The sequence below is a fragment of the Nicotiana tabacum genome, chromosome 19 (genome assembly GCF_000715075.1).
Source record: "Nicotiana tabacum cultivar K326 chromosome 19, ASM71507v2, whole genome shotgun sequence".
In the NCBI taxonomy this organism is placed as follows: domain Eukaryota; kingdom Viridiplantae; phylum Streptophyta; class Magnoliopsida; order Solanales; family Solanaceae; genus Nicotiana; species Nicotiana tabacum.
The window spans coordinates 78692535-78708892 of record NC_134098.1 but is presented as its reverse complement, the minus strand read 5'-3'; the positions used below and the strand labels follow the sequence as shown (position 1 = coordinate 78708892).

The 16358-nt window shown below is 42.5% G+C and overlaps 1 non-coding gene across 1 annotated transcript; it reads left to right on the top strand.

Moving 5' to 3' along the window:
- Window positions 1-16251: 16251 nt before the first annotated feature.
- Window positions 16252-16358, top strand: LOC142173946 (small nucleolar RNA R71). The gene has a single exon (XR_012703310.1). It is a non-coding gene; the product is annotated as a small nucleolar RNA R71 (small nucleolar RNA).

Genomic DNA, 16358 nt, shown 5'->3' with positions numbered 1-16358 from the left:
CAGGCCTTATCCCTTGCGATGCCAGATGTAACGCGAGCTGCAGCTCACCCAAACCCATGCGAGGCGAGCTATTTCGCCAGCTACACCTCGCCTCAACCCTCGCGAGACTAGCTCCCCCGCCAGGTTTCCTTCAGGCGACGATTAATGTCCTGCTCAACTTGCCCAAAATCACTTGCAATTTGTTAGTACCTAAAAATGAAAAGAAAATACTAAATATACTAAAAATCAACTATGAATTGGGTTGCCTCCCAATGAGCGCCTTAGTTAACGTCGCACCATGATGAAGGTAATTGTACTTAAGGCTCGCTCAACCTTGGTGGTTCGAGCATATGAGTCACCGACACTACTTTCGCATCATCCATGCCCAAATAATGTTTTAACCTGTGCCCATTAAGTCTAAACGTGCGAGAGTCATTTTTCGCAACAATCTCTACGGCACCAGTGGGGTGAATCTCTACCAAACGAAATGGTCCTGACCATCTTGACTTTAATTTGCCCGGAAATAACCTCAATCTTGAATTGTATAGCAATACCATATCTCCGGGTTTAAAACTCCGCTCAAGAATTTTTTTTTATCAGGCATCATCTTCATTCTCTCCTTGTATAGTCTTGTTCTCTCAAAATCGTGGTAGCGAAACTTATCAAGCTCGTGCAACTCTGTGACTCTACTTGTATCCGCAGCTTCTATATCGAGATTCAGCTGCCTCAATGCCCATAAAGCTCTATCTTCCAACTCCACTAGTAAGTGACATGCCTTCCCAAACACCAATTTATACGGTGACATGCCAATCAGAGTTTTGAAAGCGGTACGATAGTCCTAGAGTGCATCCCCTAACTTTCTCGCCCAATTCGTTCTTGTAGCATTCACAGTCTTTGTCAAAACGCTCTTTATCTCTCTGTTTGAAACTTCCACTTGCCCACTCGTTTGTGGATGATATGGGGTGGCAACCTTGTGGCGTACATCATACTTTTCTAACAACTTTGCGAAGGCTCGATTACAGAAGTGAGTGCCTCCGTCACTGATTATTGCCCTTAGAGTGCCAAATCGGGTGAATATATTCTTTCTCAAAAAATCAATTACCCCCTTTGCATCATTTGTAGGGAGCGCTGCAGCCTCCACCCATTTTGACACGTAGTCCATAGCTACGAGTATGTACTTGTTGCCATATGAGCTGACGAAAGGCCCCATGAAATCGATTCCACATACATCAAACACTTCTACCTCCTGAATTGGGTTCATATGCATCTCATGTCGGCGGGAAATATTCCTGGTTCATTGGCATTCGTCACAACCCTTCACCCATAAGTGTGCATCTTTGAACAATGTCGGTCAGTAGAATCCCAACTCCAGTACTTTCGCAACTATCCTTACTCCCCTGAAATGGCCACCATATGGTGATGCGTGACAAGCCTGCAAAATAGAAGATTGGTCTATCTCAGGGATACATCTAAGGATCATGTTATCAACACAAATCATGAACAGATAAGGCTTATACCAATAATACATGCGAAAGTCATGAAAGAACTTTTTATTTTGAACAGAGGAAAGGTCATAGGGAACAATACCACTTGCCAGGTAGTTTGCAATGTCTGCATATCATGGCGCTACCTCAAGACTCATGGCTGGTAGTTGTTCATCCGGGAAAGTCTCCACAATCTCTTCTACCTCAACCTTCTTTTCGGCTCCTTCCAGCCTAGACAAGTGATCAACCACTTGGTTCTCTGTTCCCTTTCGATCACGGATTTCCAAGTCAAATTCTTGTAGCAGTAGCACCCATCGAATCAGGCGCGGCTTTGACTCCTTCTTATCAATTAGGTACCTGAGAGCAGCATGGTCAATATAAAATATTACCTTCGAGCCTATCAGGTATGACCTGAATTTGTAAAATGCGAACACCACTGCTAGCATCTCCTTCTCAGTCACTATGTAATTTAGTTGGGCACCACTCAAAGTTCTACTTGCGCAATATATTGGATGCATGACTTTGTCTTTGCGCTGCCCAAGCACTGCTCCCACATCATAGTCGCTTGCATCACACATCAGCTCAAATGGTTGCTCCCAGTCAGGTGCAACTATGATAGGTGTTGTCACTAGCCTCTTCTTCAATTCCTCAAAACCTAACCTACAGTCATCAGAAAATACAAAAGGGTGATCTTTTTCAAGTAATTTACACAAGGGGTTAGCAATTTTGGAAAAATCTTTTATAAACCGTCTATAGAACCCGGCATGGCCAAGGAAACTTCTTATTGCTTTGACGGAAGTGGGTGGTGGAAGCTTTTCGATCACATCAACCTTTGCACGATCTACCTCAATGCCCTTACTCGACACTAGGTGCCCCAAGACTATACCTTCATGTACCATGAAATGGCACTTTTCCCAACTGAGTACCAGATTAGTCTCGACACATCTTTTCAGCACTCTTTTAAAATTCCTTAGACAATCATCGAATGAGTCTCCCACCACCGAGAAATCATCCATAAAGACCTCCATGATGTCCTCTACCATATCAGTGAAGATGGCCATCATGCACCATTGAAATATGGCGGGTGCATTGCATAGGCCGAACGACATCCTCGGGAAGGCATAGACGCCATATGGACAGGTGAATAATGTTTTCTCTCTATCTTTTGGGGATAATGGAGATTTGATTATACCCCGAGTATCCATCCAGAAAGCAAAAGTGGTACTTCCCAGCCAATCTATCTAGCAATTGATTAATGAACGGCAAGGGAAAGTGGTCTTTTCGGGTGGCCTTGTTCAATCTTCTGTAGTCCATACAAATTCACCATCCCATGACTGTTCTTGTTGATATCAACTCATTGTTCTCGTTTTGCACTACAGTCATCCCACCTTTCTTAGGCACACATTGGACTGGGCTGATCCAATTGTTGTCGGTGATGGGAAAAATGATCCTCGCATCTAACCACTCTATCACCTCCTTTTTCACAACTTCCTTCATGTTGGGGTTCAGCCTTCTTTGATGTTCTCTGGAAGGTTTGTGGCCATTTTCCAGTAGAATCTTATGCATACAGAAGGCCGGGTTGATACCCTTTGTCACGACCCAATTTCACCTGTAGGTCGTGATGACGCCCAACACTACAACTAGGCAAGCCAACTAATAAATTAAGCATACATTGATAAAATTTAAAACCAAGAAAATATAAACACAAACTCTACCAATGTGTGTGCCAAGACCTGGTGTCACTAGTGAATGAGCATTTAGTAGATTATACAAAACTCCAAACACTGTCTGAAATGAAATAGACAGAATGTAAATATAAGAAGAGACACTGGTAGTTGCAGAACGGCTCAAAAAGGCAGCTCACCACTATGCCTCGGGATGACGTGGGTATGTGATGATAGGTCCTCCACTAATACCCGTCTCAGGTCCTGCACAAAAAGTGCAGCAAGTATAGTATGAGTACGTAAACAACGTGTACCCAGTAAGTATCAAGCCTAATCTCAAAATGGTAGAGACGAGATGGCCGACTTTGACACTCACTATGGGTCAATAATAATAACTGAAATAAAACTAGAATTTTTAAATCAGCATGATTTACAGAATTTACAAAAAAAATAAATAAATTATTTAATCAGCGAAAATAATCAAATTCCTTCAAATGTAACAATTCTCAATATATTAATTAAATTCCTTCAATTCAAATAAATTTTAATTTATCAATTAAATCTCATTTACAGGAGTAACAATTAATTCCAAAACAAGCAAGAATAATAATTCATTAAATTACAAGGATTTTCCAATTTATTAATTAGCTTCACCAACTGAAATAAATTATTAAAGTATCGTGTAATTATTATTATTAAGCACGATTTCTACCGAGGACGTACGGCCCGATCCAGAGTGTCGTGTACACTGCCGAGGAACGTGCGGCGCGATCCATAGATGCATCTATCGTGCCGAGGCGTTCGGCCCGCTCCACAAGAAAGGAGGACATTTTCTTATGTGCCTCCGGAAGGAGAGTATATTTATTATAAGATAAATTCGGGAGGAGAACAATTTCTTTTAACAATTAATTGATTTAAACAGAAAATCAAGCCTATGAGATTTCCATCCTTTAATATCTTTATCTAACAATTCACAATATATTCATATATATCAATTAATATTAACTAATCAAAGAATATAATTTACACAAGCAAGGCATGCTTTGAGTCCTAAACTACCCGGACTTTAGCATTAATAGTAGCTACGCACGGACACTCGTCACCTCGTGCGTACGTAGCCCCCACAATTTAGCAACAATTATTTAATCTTAATCACCTATGAGGTAATTTCCCCATCACAAGATTAGATAAGAGACTTACCTCGTCTTGCTCCAATTAAATCCATTATAAGGCCTTTTCCACGATTATCCAACTCTGTCTCGCTCGAATCTAACAAAAATAATTCGATACAATCACTAAAAATTATAGGAATCAATTCTATAAGTAAATACTATATTTTTAATAAAAATTCCGAAATTAATTAAAATTTCGTCCGTGGGGCCCACGTCTCGGAATCCGGCAAAAGTTACGAAATCCGACAACCCATTCAATTACGAGTCCAACCATACCAGTTTCACTCAAATCCGACTCTGTATCGTTACCGAAATCTCAAAAAGTCGTTTCTATGAGATTTCTAAAAATTTCTCAAATTTAAATCTCAAAACACTAATTTATGGTGGAAACAATGATATACTTGTATATGTAGACCAAATCTGAGTTGGAATCACTTACCCTAATTGTCTTTCCTTGAAAATCTGTCAAAATCGCCTCTGCTCCAGCTCCAATTTGTTAAAAATGGCAAATGGGACGAATGCCCTCTTTTTATAAAACTACCTAGACAGCCTTCGGAACTGGGCCTCGAACAGTGCCTCGATCGTGGCTTCGATCATGGCCCTCGAGCCTAGGCCTCGATCGTGACTTCGATCACAGGCTCGAGCCTAGACCTCGATCATGGCCTCGATTATGGCATCGAGTCTGGTCCTTCGATCATAGCCTCAATCATGGCATCGAGCTTGAGCCTTCGATTGTGACCCTCGATCTTGGGTCTCGATCCTGGCCCTCGAGCCTTGCCTTCGATCATGGCCCTCGAGCTGGACCTTCAATCATGGCCCTCGAGCTGGACCTTCGATCATGGCTTCGATACACAAGCTCGAGCCTGTGCTTCGTCAACCCTGGGCTCGATACCTCGACTCGATATCTGGGCTCGATCACAACCCAGAATGTCCAACAGAAGAGGAAAAATTGCAGCAGCTTTTTAAGTCCAACCTTTGATCCGTTAACCATCCGAAACTTACCGGAGACCCTCGGGACCTCAACCAAATATACCAACAAGTCCTAAAACATCATACGAACTTATTTGAAACCTCAAATCACATAAAACGACGCTAAAAGCACGAATTATGCTTCCATTCAAGCTTCATGAAACTTAAAATTTCTAACTTCTACACTTGATGTCGAAACCTACCAAATCAACTCCGATTGACCTTAAATTTTACACACAAGTCATAAATGACATAACGGAGCTATGAAAATTTTCAGAACTGGATTCCGACCCCGATATCAAAAAGTCAACTCCCCGGTCAAACTTCCAAACTTAAATTCTTGTTTGTTTTAGCCATTTCAAGCCTAATTTAGCTGCGGACTTCCAAATAAAATTCCGAACACGCTCCTAAGTCCAAAATCACCATATGGAGCTGTTGAAATCATCAAAATTCTATTCCGGGGTCGTTTGCATATAATTAGACATCCGGTCACTATTTGAACTTAAACTTTTAATTTTTTATCAAAATTCCATACCTCGGGCTAGGGACCTCGGAATTTGATTCCGGGCATACTCCCAAGTCCCAAATCATGATACGGACCTACCAGAACTGTCAAAATACTAATCCGAGTCCGTTTGCTCAAAATATTGACCAAAGTTAACTCAATTGAGTTTTAAAGCTCTAATCCACATTTTAAATCTATTTTTCACATAAAAACTTTCCATAAAATTTTACGGATTGCGCACGCAAGTCGAGAAATGATAAATAGTACTTTTTGAGGTCTTAGAATACATAATTAATTATTAAATTTAAAGATGACATTTTGGGTCATCACATTCTCCACCTCTTAAACAAACGTTCGTCCTCGAACGGGTTTAGAATTATACCTGAAGTACTGAATAAGTCTGGATATCTGTTCCGCATGTTTTCCTCGGCCTCCCAAGTCACTTCCTCGACTGGTTGGCCCCTCCACTGGACTTTTACTGCAGAAATCCTCTTGGACCTCAACTGGCGAACCTGTTTATCAACAATGGCAATTGGCTCCTCTTCATAACCCAAGCTATTATCTAGCTGAACTGTGCTAAAGTCTAACACATGTGATAGGTCGGCATGATACTTCCGAAGCATAGATACGTGAAAAATCGGATGAACTCCCGATAGGCTGGGAGGCAATGCAAGCTCATAAGCAACCTCCCCAACTCATTTCAACACCTCAAATGGGCCTATAAACCTTGGGATCAACTTGCCCTTCTTCCCGAATCTCATAATTCCCTTCATCGGCGAAACCTTCAAGAGAATTTTTTCACCTACGATAAATGATATATCACGCGCTTTCTGATCCGCGTAACTCTTTTGTCTGGACTGTGCTGTACGAAGTCGCTCCTTAATCAACTTTACCTTTTCCAAGGCATCCCTTACCAAATCGGTACCATATAACTTAGCCTCACCTGGCTCAAACCATCCGATAGGTGAACGACATCGCCGACCATATAAAGCCTCAAATGGAGCCATCTCGATGCTGGATTGGTAACTGTTATTATAAGCAAACTCAGCCAAAGGCAGGAAATGATCCCACTAACCTCCAAAGTCGATCACACATGCCCTGAGCATATCCTCCAAAATTTGAATTGTCCGCTCTGACTGCCCGTCGGTCTGCGGATGAAAGGCTGTGCTGAGCTCTACACGGGTCCCCAACTCACTCCGTACTGCTCTCCAGAAATGTGAAGTAAACTAAGGGCCTCTATCTAATATGATAGAAATTGGCACACTGTGCAACCGAACTATCTCCTGAATATAAATCTGGGCCAACCTCTCTGAAGTATGCGTAGTCACAACAGGAATAAAATGTGCCGACTTAGTCAACCTGTCAACAATCACCCAAACTGCATCAAACTTCCTCAAGGTCCGCAGCAACCCAACTACAAAGTCCATAATAATTCGTTCCCATTTCCACTCTGGGATAGTCATCTGCTGAAGTAGGCCACCTAGCCTCTAGTGCTCATATTTAACTTGCTGGCAATTTAGACACCTAGATACATACTCAACTATGTCCTTTTTCATTTGTCGCCACCAATAATGTTGCCTCAAGTCATGATACATCTTAGTAGCACCTGGATGAATAGAATACCGAGAACTGTGTGCCTCTTCCAGGATCTCTTTCCTCAGTCCATCCATATTAGGAACACATAGACGATCCTCATGTCGCAGAACACCATCCGCTCTAATAGTAACTTCCTTGGCACCACCTCGTAGTACCGTTTCACGAAGAACCATCAAGTATGGGTCATCATACTGGCGAGCCTTGATCTGCTCAAATAGTGAAGATTGGGCCACCACACATGCAAGAACTCGGCTGGGCTCTGAAATATCCAGCCTCACAAGTTTGTTAGCCAAGGACTGAATATCCGAGGCTAATGGCCTTTACTCTGCTGAAATGAAAGCCAAACTACCCATACTCTCCGCCTTCCTGCTCAAGGCATCTGCAGGCACATTTGCTTTGCCCGGATGATACAAGATAGTAATATCATAATCTTTTAGTAACTCCAGCCATCTGCGATGCCTCAAATTTAGATCCCTCTACTTGAACAAATGTTGCAAACTGCGATGATCAGTGTAAACTTCACAAGACACCCCATAAAGATAATGCCTCCAAATCTTTAGAGCGTGAATAATCGCAGCTAACTCCAAATCATGTACTGGATATTTCTTCTCGTGGGGCTTCAGCTGACGTGAAGCATATGCAATAACTCGCCCTTCCTGCATCAATACACAACCCAAACCAATGCGTGACGCATCGCAATACACTGTATATATTCCCGAACCAGATGGTAACACTAACACGGGTGCTGTAGTTAGTGATGTCTTGAGCTTCTGAAAGCATGACTCACAATCATCGGACTATCGGAACTGAACACCCTTCTGGGTTAATTTGGTCAAAGGTGCTGCAATAGATGAAAAACCTTCCACGAACCGACGATAATAACCTGCTAAACCCATAAAACTCCCGATCTCAGTCGCCAAAGTGGGACGATGCCAATTCTGAACTGCCTCAATCTTTTTGGGATCAACTTTAATACCTTCGCCCGATATAATATGTCCCAAAAATGCTACAGACTCTAGCCAAAACTCACATTTAGAGAACTTAGCATATAGATTTTGTTCCCGCAATGTCTGAAGCACTACTCTCATATGCTGCTCATGTTCCTCCTTACTGCGCGAATAGATTAAGATGTCATCAATGAAGACAATGACAAATGAATCAATATATGGCATGAATACTCTATTCATCAGATCCATAAACGCTGCCGGGGTATTAGTTAAACCGAAGGACATCACCAGAAACTCATAATGACCATATCTAGTCCGATAAGCAGTCTTCGGAACATCCGAATCCCGAATCTTCAACTGATGGTACCCCGACCTCAAGTCGATCTTAGAGAAGACCCTAGCACCCTGCAACTGGTCAAATAGATCATCAATACGCGGCAACGGGTACTTGTTCTTAATAGTGACTTTGTTCAATTGGCAATAATCAATACACATCCGCATTGTTCCATCCTTCTTTTTCATAAATAATATTGGTGCATCCCAAGGCGATACACTCGGTCTGACGAACCCTTTGGCTAGTAACTCTTCAAGTTGTTCTTTCAATTCTTTCGGAGCCATGCGATACAGTGGGATAGATATAGGCTGGGTATCTGAAGCCAAGCCAATACAGAAATCAATATCACGATCAGGTGGCATACCTGGAAGATCTGACGGAAATACATCGGGGAACTCCCGAACTACAAGCACTGAATCAATAGCCGGAGTCTCTACAGTAGTATCCCGAACATAGGCTAGATAAGCCAAACAACCCTTCTCAACCATGTGTTGAGCCTTAATAAAAGAAATAACTCGATTAAATGAACTAACAAGAGAACCCTTCCACTCCAGCTTAGGCAATGCTGGAATAACCAAGGTAACAGTCTTGGCATGACGATCTAGAATAGCATGATATGGAGATAACCAGTCCATGCCCAGAATAATTTCAAAATCGGTCATCTCAAGCAATAGGAGATCTGCTCTAGTTTCAAAACCACAGAATATAATAATACAGGACCGGTAGATCTGGTTCACAACAACAGAATTGCCCACAGGAGTGGACACATAAACAGGAGTACTCAAAGACTCACGATAAACACCCAGGAATGGAGCAAATAGAGATGACACATATAAATACGTAGATCCTGGATCAAATAATACTGAGGCATCTTTGCCACAAATAGAAATAATACATGTAATCACGACATCTGAGGTCTCTGCATCTGGTCTAGCCGAAAAAGCATAGAACCGAGCTGGAGCGCCAATTGGCTGGCATCCACCTGGCTGACCTCCACCTCTAGGACGGCCCCTACCCACCTGTCCTCCACCTCTGGGTGGTCAGACTACTAGTGGAGCAACTGGTCTGGTAAGCATAGGCTGCTGACCCTGTTGTACTGGTCTACCCCGAAGCCTGGGGCAAAACCTTCGCATGTGACTGGGATCCCCGCACTCGTAACAACTCTTCGGTGCGATGGGCTGCTGACTAAGTGTCTGGCCCTGGGGACGTGAATACCCAGTGGAAGGACTCTGAATAGCTGGTGGGCGGTAAGAACTCTCTAGGATAGCACTGAGATAAGGTCATACTGGAGCACCTCGAAGAGGTGGTGGTGCTGGATATGGGGGTCTGCTGGAATGCCCCCTCAAAAACTGACCTATACCCCCGGACGGAGCACCTCTGAACTCTCCAGAGTACCTGAACCGCTTATCTCTCATAATCTGCTCTCGGCTCCACTGACGTACACCCTCAATCCTCCGGGCTATCTCCACAACTCGCTCATAAGAAGTACCCATCTCAACCTCTCGAGCCATAGTGGCCTGAATACCAGTATATTAACCGGCTACAAACCTTCGCACTCTCTCCGCCTCAGTAGGGAGTATCATAAGTGCATGGTGAGATAATTCAGAAAACCTCGCCTCATAATCAGTCACTGACATCTGACCCTGCTGGAGCTGCTCAAACTGAAACCGCAACTCTTCCCTCTGGGAGGGTGGAATATACCTGTCCAAGAAGATACGAGTGAACCTGTCCCAAGTCATGGGAGGAGAATCTGCTGGTCTGCCAAGAGCATAAGACTGCCACCATCTACGGGCTCTACCCTCTAGCTGAAAAGTAGCGAAATCAACCCCATGGGATTCCAATATCCTCATGTTGTACAGTCTATCCTTGCAACGATCAATGAAATCCTGTGGATCCTCATGTCGCTCACCCCCGAAGATAGGAGGATGTAGTCTAGTCCATATGTCCAATAGTTTCTGAGGATCGGCGGCTTCAGCTGGCCTGGGCTCAGGTATAGCTACTGCCACTGGCTGGGCCCCACCCACGGGTAGTGCACCCTGGGTCTGATATACAGCAGCTGCCTGTCCATGAGCCTACGCGGTAGGGGTTTGTGCTCCCCCGCCCGCCTGAGATGTGGCTGGGTCTGCCAGAAATAAACCGGCCTGAGTCATATTGTCCATGAATCGCAGCATACGACCTATGACATCCTGAAATCCCGGTGCAGATGTAAAGTCCACCGGAGCTGGCTCTGCCACAGGCACCTCACCCTGCTCCTCAATAATGGGATTCTCTGTTGGATCCACTGGCGACATAACTGGAATAGTCCTGGGACGGCCTCGCCCTCTACCACGGGCTGGAGCCCTCCTTCGGCCTCTAGCAACTAGGGGAGTAGCTCTTCCCTGGTCTGGAACTTCATTCGAGCGTTCTCACCATCTGTGAGAAAATAAGAGAAGGATTTTTAGTGCTACATTAATTGCACGATGAAATGTGAAGAAAGGTAATTTCCTAACACCCTATAGCCTCTCGAAGATAAGTACAGACGTCTCCGTACCGATCCGCAAGACTCTATTAGGTCTGCTCATAACTTGTGAGACCTACGTGAACCTAGTGCTTTGATACCATGTTGCCACGACCCAATTTCACCTGTAGGTCGTGATGGCACCCAATACTACAGCTAGGCAAGCCAACTAATAAATTAAGCATACATTGATAAAATTTAAAACCAAGAAAATACAAACACAAACTCTACCAATGTGTGTGCCAAGACCTGGTGTCACAAGTGAATAAGCATCTAGTAGATTATACAAAACTCCAAACACTGTCTGAAATGAAATAGACAGAATGTAAATATAAGAAGAGACACTAGTAGCTGCAGAACGGCTCAAAAAGGCAGCTCACCTCTATGCATCGGGATGACATGGGTATGTGATGATAGGTCCTCCACTAGTACCTGTCTCAGGTCCTGCACAAAAAGTGCAGCAAGTGTAGTATGAGTACGTAAACAACGTGTACCCAGTAAGTATCAAGCCTAATCTCGAAATGGTAGAGACGAGATGGCCGACTTTGACACTCACTATGGGTCAATAATAATAACTAAAATAAAACTAGGATTTTTAAATCAAATTCCTTCAAATGTAACAATTCTCAATATATTAATTAAATTCCTTCAATTCAAATAAATTCTAATTTATCAATTAAATCTCATTTACAGGAGTAACAATTAATTCTTAAACAAGCAAGAATAATAATTCATTAAATTCCAAGGATTTTTCAATTTATTAATTAGCTTCACCAGCTGAAATAAATTATTTAAGTATCGTGTAATTATTATTATTAAGCACGATTTCTGCCGAGGACGTAGGCCCGATCCAGAGTGTCGTGTACACTGCCGAGGGATGTGCGGCGCGATCCATAGATGCATCTATCCTGCCGAGGCATTCGGCCCGCTCCACAAGAAAGGAGGACATTTTCTTATGTGCCTCCGGAAGGAGAGTATATTTATTATAAGATAAATTCGGGAGGAGAACAATTTCTTTTAACAATTAATTGATTTAAACAGAAAATCAAGCCTATGAGATTTTCATCCTTTAATATCTTTATCTAACAATTCACAATATATTCATATATATCAATTAATATTAATTAATCAAAGAATACAATTTACACAAGTAAGGCATGCTTTGAGTCTTAAACTACCCGGACTTTAGCATTAATAGTAGCTACGTACGGACTCTCGTCACCTCGTACGTACGTAGCCCCCACAATTTAGCAACAATTATTTAATCTTAATCACCTATGAGGTAATTTCCCCATCACAAGATTAGATAAGAGACTTATCTCGTCTTGCTCGAAGTAAATCCACTATAAGGCCTTTTCCACGATTATCCAACTCTGTCTCGCTCGAATCTAGCCAAAATAATTCGATACAATCACTAAAAATTATAGGAATCAATTCTATAAGGAAATACTACATTTTAAATAAAAATCCCGAAATTAATTAAAAATTCGTCCGTGGGGCCCACATCTCGGAATCCGACAAAAGTTATGAAATCCGAAAACCGATTCAATTACGAGTCCAACCATACCAGTTTCACTCATATCTGACTCTGAATCGATACCGAAATCTCAAAAATTCGTTTCTATGAGATTTCTAAAGATTTCTCAAATTTAAATCTCAAAACACTAATTTATGGTGAAAACAATGATATACTTGTATATGTAGACCAAATCCGAGTTAGAATCACTTACCCCAATTGTCTTTCCTTGAAAATCTGTCAAAATCGCCTCTGCTCCAACTCCAATTTATTAAAAATGGCGAATGGGACGAATGCCCTCTTTTTATAAAACTGCCTAGACAGCCTTCGGAACTGGGCCTTGAACAGGGCCTCGATCGTGGCTTCGATCATGGCCCTCGAGCCTAGGCCTCGATCGTGACTTCGATCACAGGCTCGAGCCTAGATCTCGGTCATGGCCTCGATTATGGCATCGAGTCTGGTCCTTCGATCATAGCCTCAATCATGGCATCGAGCTTGAGTCTTCGATTGTGACCCTCGATCTTGGGTCTCGATCCTGGCCCTCGAACCTTGCCTTCGATCATGGCCCTCGAGCTAGACCTTCGATCATGGCCCTCGAGCTGGACCTTCGATCATGGCCCTCGAGCTGGACCTTCGATCATGGCTTCGATACACAAGCTCGAGCTTGTGCTTCGTCAACCCTAGGCTCGATATCTGGGCTCGATATCTGGGCTCGATCATAACCCAGAATGTCCAACAGAAGAGGAAAAATTGTAGCAGCTTTTTAAGTCTAACTTTTGATCCGTTAACCATCCGAAACTTACCCGAGACCTTCGGGACCTCAACCAAATATACCAACAAGTCCTAAAACATCATACAAACTTATTTGAAACCTCAAATCACATAAAACGACGCTAAAACCACGAATTATGCTTCCATTCAAGCTTCATGAAACTTAAAATTTCTAACTTCTACACTTGATGTCGAAACCTACCAAATCAACTCCGATTGACCTCACATTTTACACACAAGTCATAAATGACATAACGGAGCTATGAAAATTTTCAGAACTGGATTCCGACCCCGATATCAAAAAGTCAACTCCCCGGTCAAACTTCCAAACTTAAATACTTATTTTTTTAGCCATTTCAAGCTTAATTTAGCTACGGACTTCCAAATAAAATTCCGAACATGCTCCTAAGTCCAAAATCACCATACGGAGCTGTTGGAATCATCAAAATTCTATTTCGGGGTCGTTTGCACATAATTAGACATCCAGTCACTATTTGAACTTAAACTTTTAATTTTTCATCAAAATTCCATACCTCGGGCTAGGGACCTCAGAATTTGATTCCGAGCATACGCCCAAGTCTCAAATCACGATACGGACCTACCAGAATTGTCAAAACACTAATCTGAGTCCGTTTGCTCAAAATATTGACCAAAGTCAACTCAATTGAGTTTTAAAGCTCCAATCCACATTTTAAATTCATTTTTCACATAAAAACTTTCCATAAAATTTTACAGATTGTACACACAAGTAGAGTAATGATAAATAGTACTTTTCGAGGTCTTAGAACACATAATTAATTATTAAATTTAAAGATGACATTTTGGGTCATCACACCCTTAATGTCTGCAATGGTCCAACCAATTGCAGTTTTGCACTCACTCAATACCTGCAAAAGCTGTTCTTTCTTCACATCTAACAAACCAGATGAGATAATAACATGTAAGTTGAGTTAGGTCCCAAGAAAGCATACCTGAGGTGAGGTGGTAGCGGCTTCAGTTCCAACTTTGGTGGCTCTTCTATCGATGGCTTAGCTGGAGGAATTTTTCTTTCTTCTAAGTGCAAAGGCTCAAATTCGAGCTCTCTTTTCCAAAACCCTTGGCCTTCAAGAGCCAACACCCACTCCGCCAAATCCTCTCCATTTACTTCATCTAAGTTCATGAGACAGGCTGCTAGAGGGTCTTTAGCATTCAAGGTCTCATCTTCCTCATCCAAAATTACATCCACGACTTCTATTAGAGAGCAGTTAGAAAATTCACTTGGTCGCCGCATAGATTTATACATGTTGAATGTTATTTCTTCATCATTTAGTCTCATTTTGAGCTCTCCAGTTTCACAGTCAATTAAAGCTCTCCTAGTGGCCAAGAATGGTCTTCCCAAAATTATGGGAATCTCCTCGTCAATCCGGCAGTCTAGAATGACAAAATCTGCTGGGAATACAAACTTCCCAACCTGTACTAATACATCATCAAGGATACCAGAGGGCCTCTTCACTGTCCTGTCGGCTAGCTGTAGTAACATGAATGTGGGTCTAGCTCTTCCAATGCCTAACCTTTTGTAGATAGCCAAGGGCATCAAGTTGATGCTTTCCCCTAAATCACACAATGCTTTAGCAAAAGCATAGCTGCCTATCATGTATGGGATTGTGAAATCCCTGGGTTTGACAACTTCTCAGATATCTCTGCGGGAATGGTGCTGGAGGTCGCTTCTTTCCTGTGATTTGAGTTTTATCTTGCTCAGGCACTACTTCTACTGTCGTTTTTTGTGCTACCTCAGTCTCATTCGCAACCTCTTTTTCTTTACTTGTGCTCTTTTGTGCATGTTGTACTGTCACCTCAGTTAACCCTGTTGAATCATCTATCTCAATGGGTACTGGCACAAGTGTTTCAGTAGGTCGGCTTTTGCGAGCAATCTCTTGCTCCACATCTAGGTCTCTACCATTTCGTAGACTCACTGCCATAAGTTGTTTCGGGCCCTGATCTTTTCGATTGACTTGTGTGTCTGCAGGTAACGTCCCTTGGGGACGATTATTTAGAGCCATAGAAATATATCCTAATTGAATCTCAATACCCTTTATAGCTGATTCATGTGAGTCCACTCTCTCTTGAATTTTTTCAGTGGACCCAATCAGTTATTGCAGTATTCTATTGTTGTTGTCTAGCATTCCCTTAAGTTCAGCAAACCCATCATCTTGTCTCACAATCTGCTGTTGTTGAAGTTGTTGATAAGCCAGCTGCTGATTTTGCTGGTTGTAACCCTGTTGCCTTTGGTAAGGCACCACTTGACCCTGTGATCGCCTAGCTCCAAGATTGTTGTTGTTATTGTACTGTTGTTGTGCTGGTCTATATTGTTGATTATGTTGTCCCCAATTCTGACCACCTTGCCTTTGTCCCCCATTATTGGCTACATAGTTCATATCTTCCTGATAGTGCCGGTTGTCACCTTCCGCACTCCACGAGCATACATAAGGTTGGTTAATTCATGGTGTACATAAGCCCCCATTAGTTGTGTCAACTATGTGTACCTGCTGCTTCTGGCCTGATTCGTCGATCTTTTTGGTGAGGATACTCATTTACGTCATTAGAGTGGCCATATTTTCAGCTATGGAGTTGTTTGGGTACAAAGCCACTGAGTGAAATACATGAGTGATCGTAGAGTCTCTTGTCATCCATCCTGAGTTTTGGGCCATCTTATCAAGTAGGATCTTCCATTCTCTGAATGTTTTGCTCAAAAATGCACCACCTGCTGAAGCATCAACATTGGCCTTTAAGACATCTTCCAGTCCCATATAGAACCTCTGCCCTAACATCTGATCTGGAATGCCATGATGTGGACATTTAACCAGCATATCCTTGAACCTCTCCCACGTTTCTTGTAGTGATTCTGTCGGTCTCTGCCTGAAGCTCAATATATCATCAATTTGTTT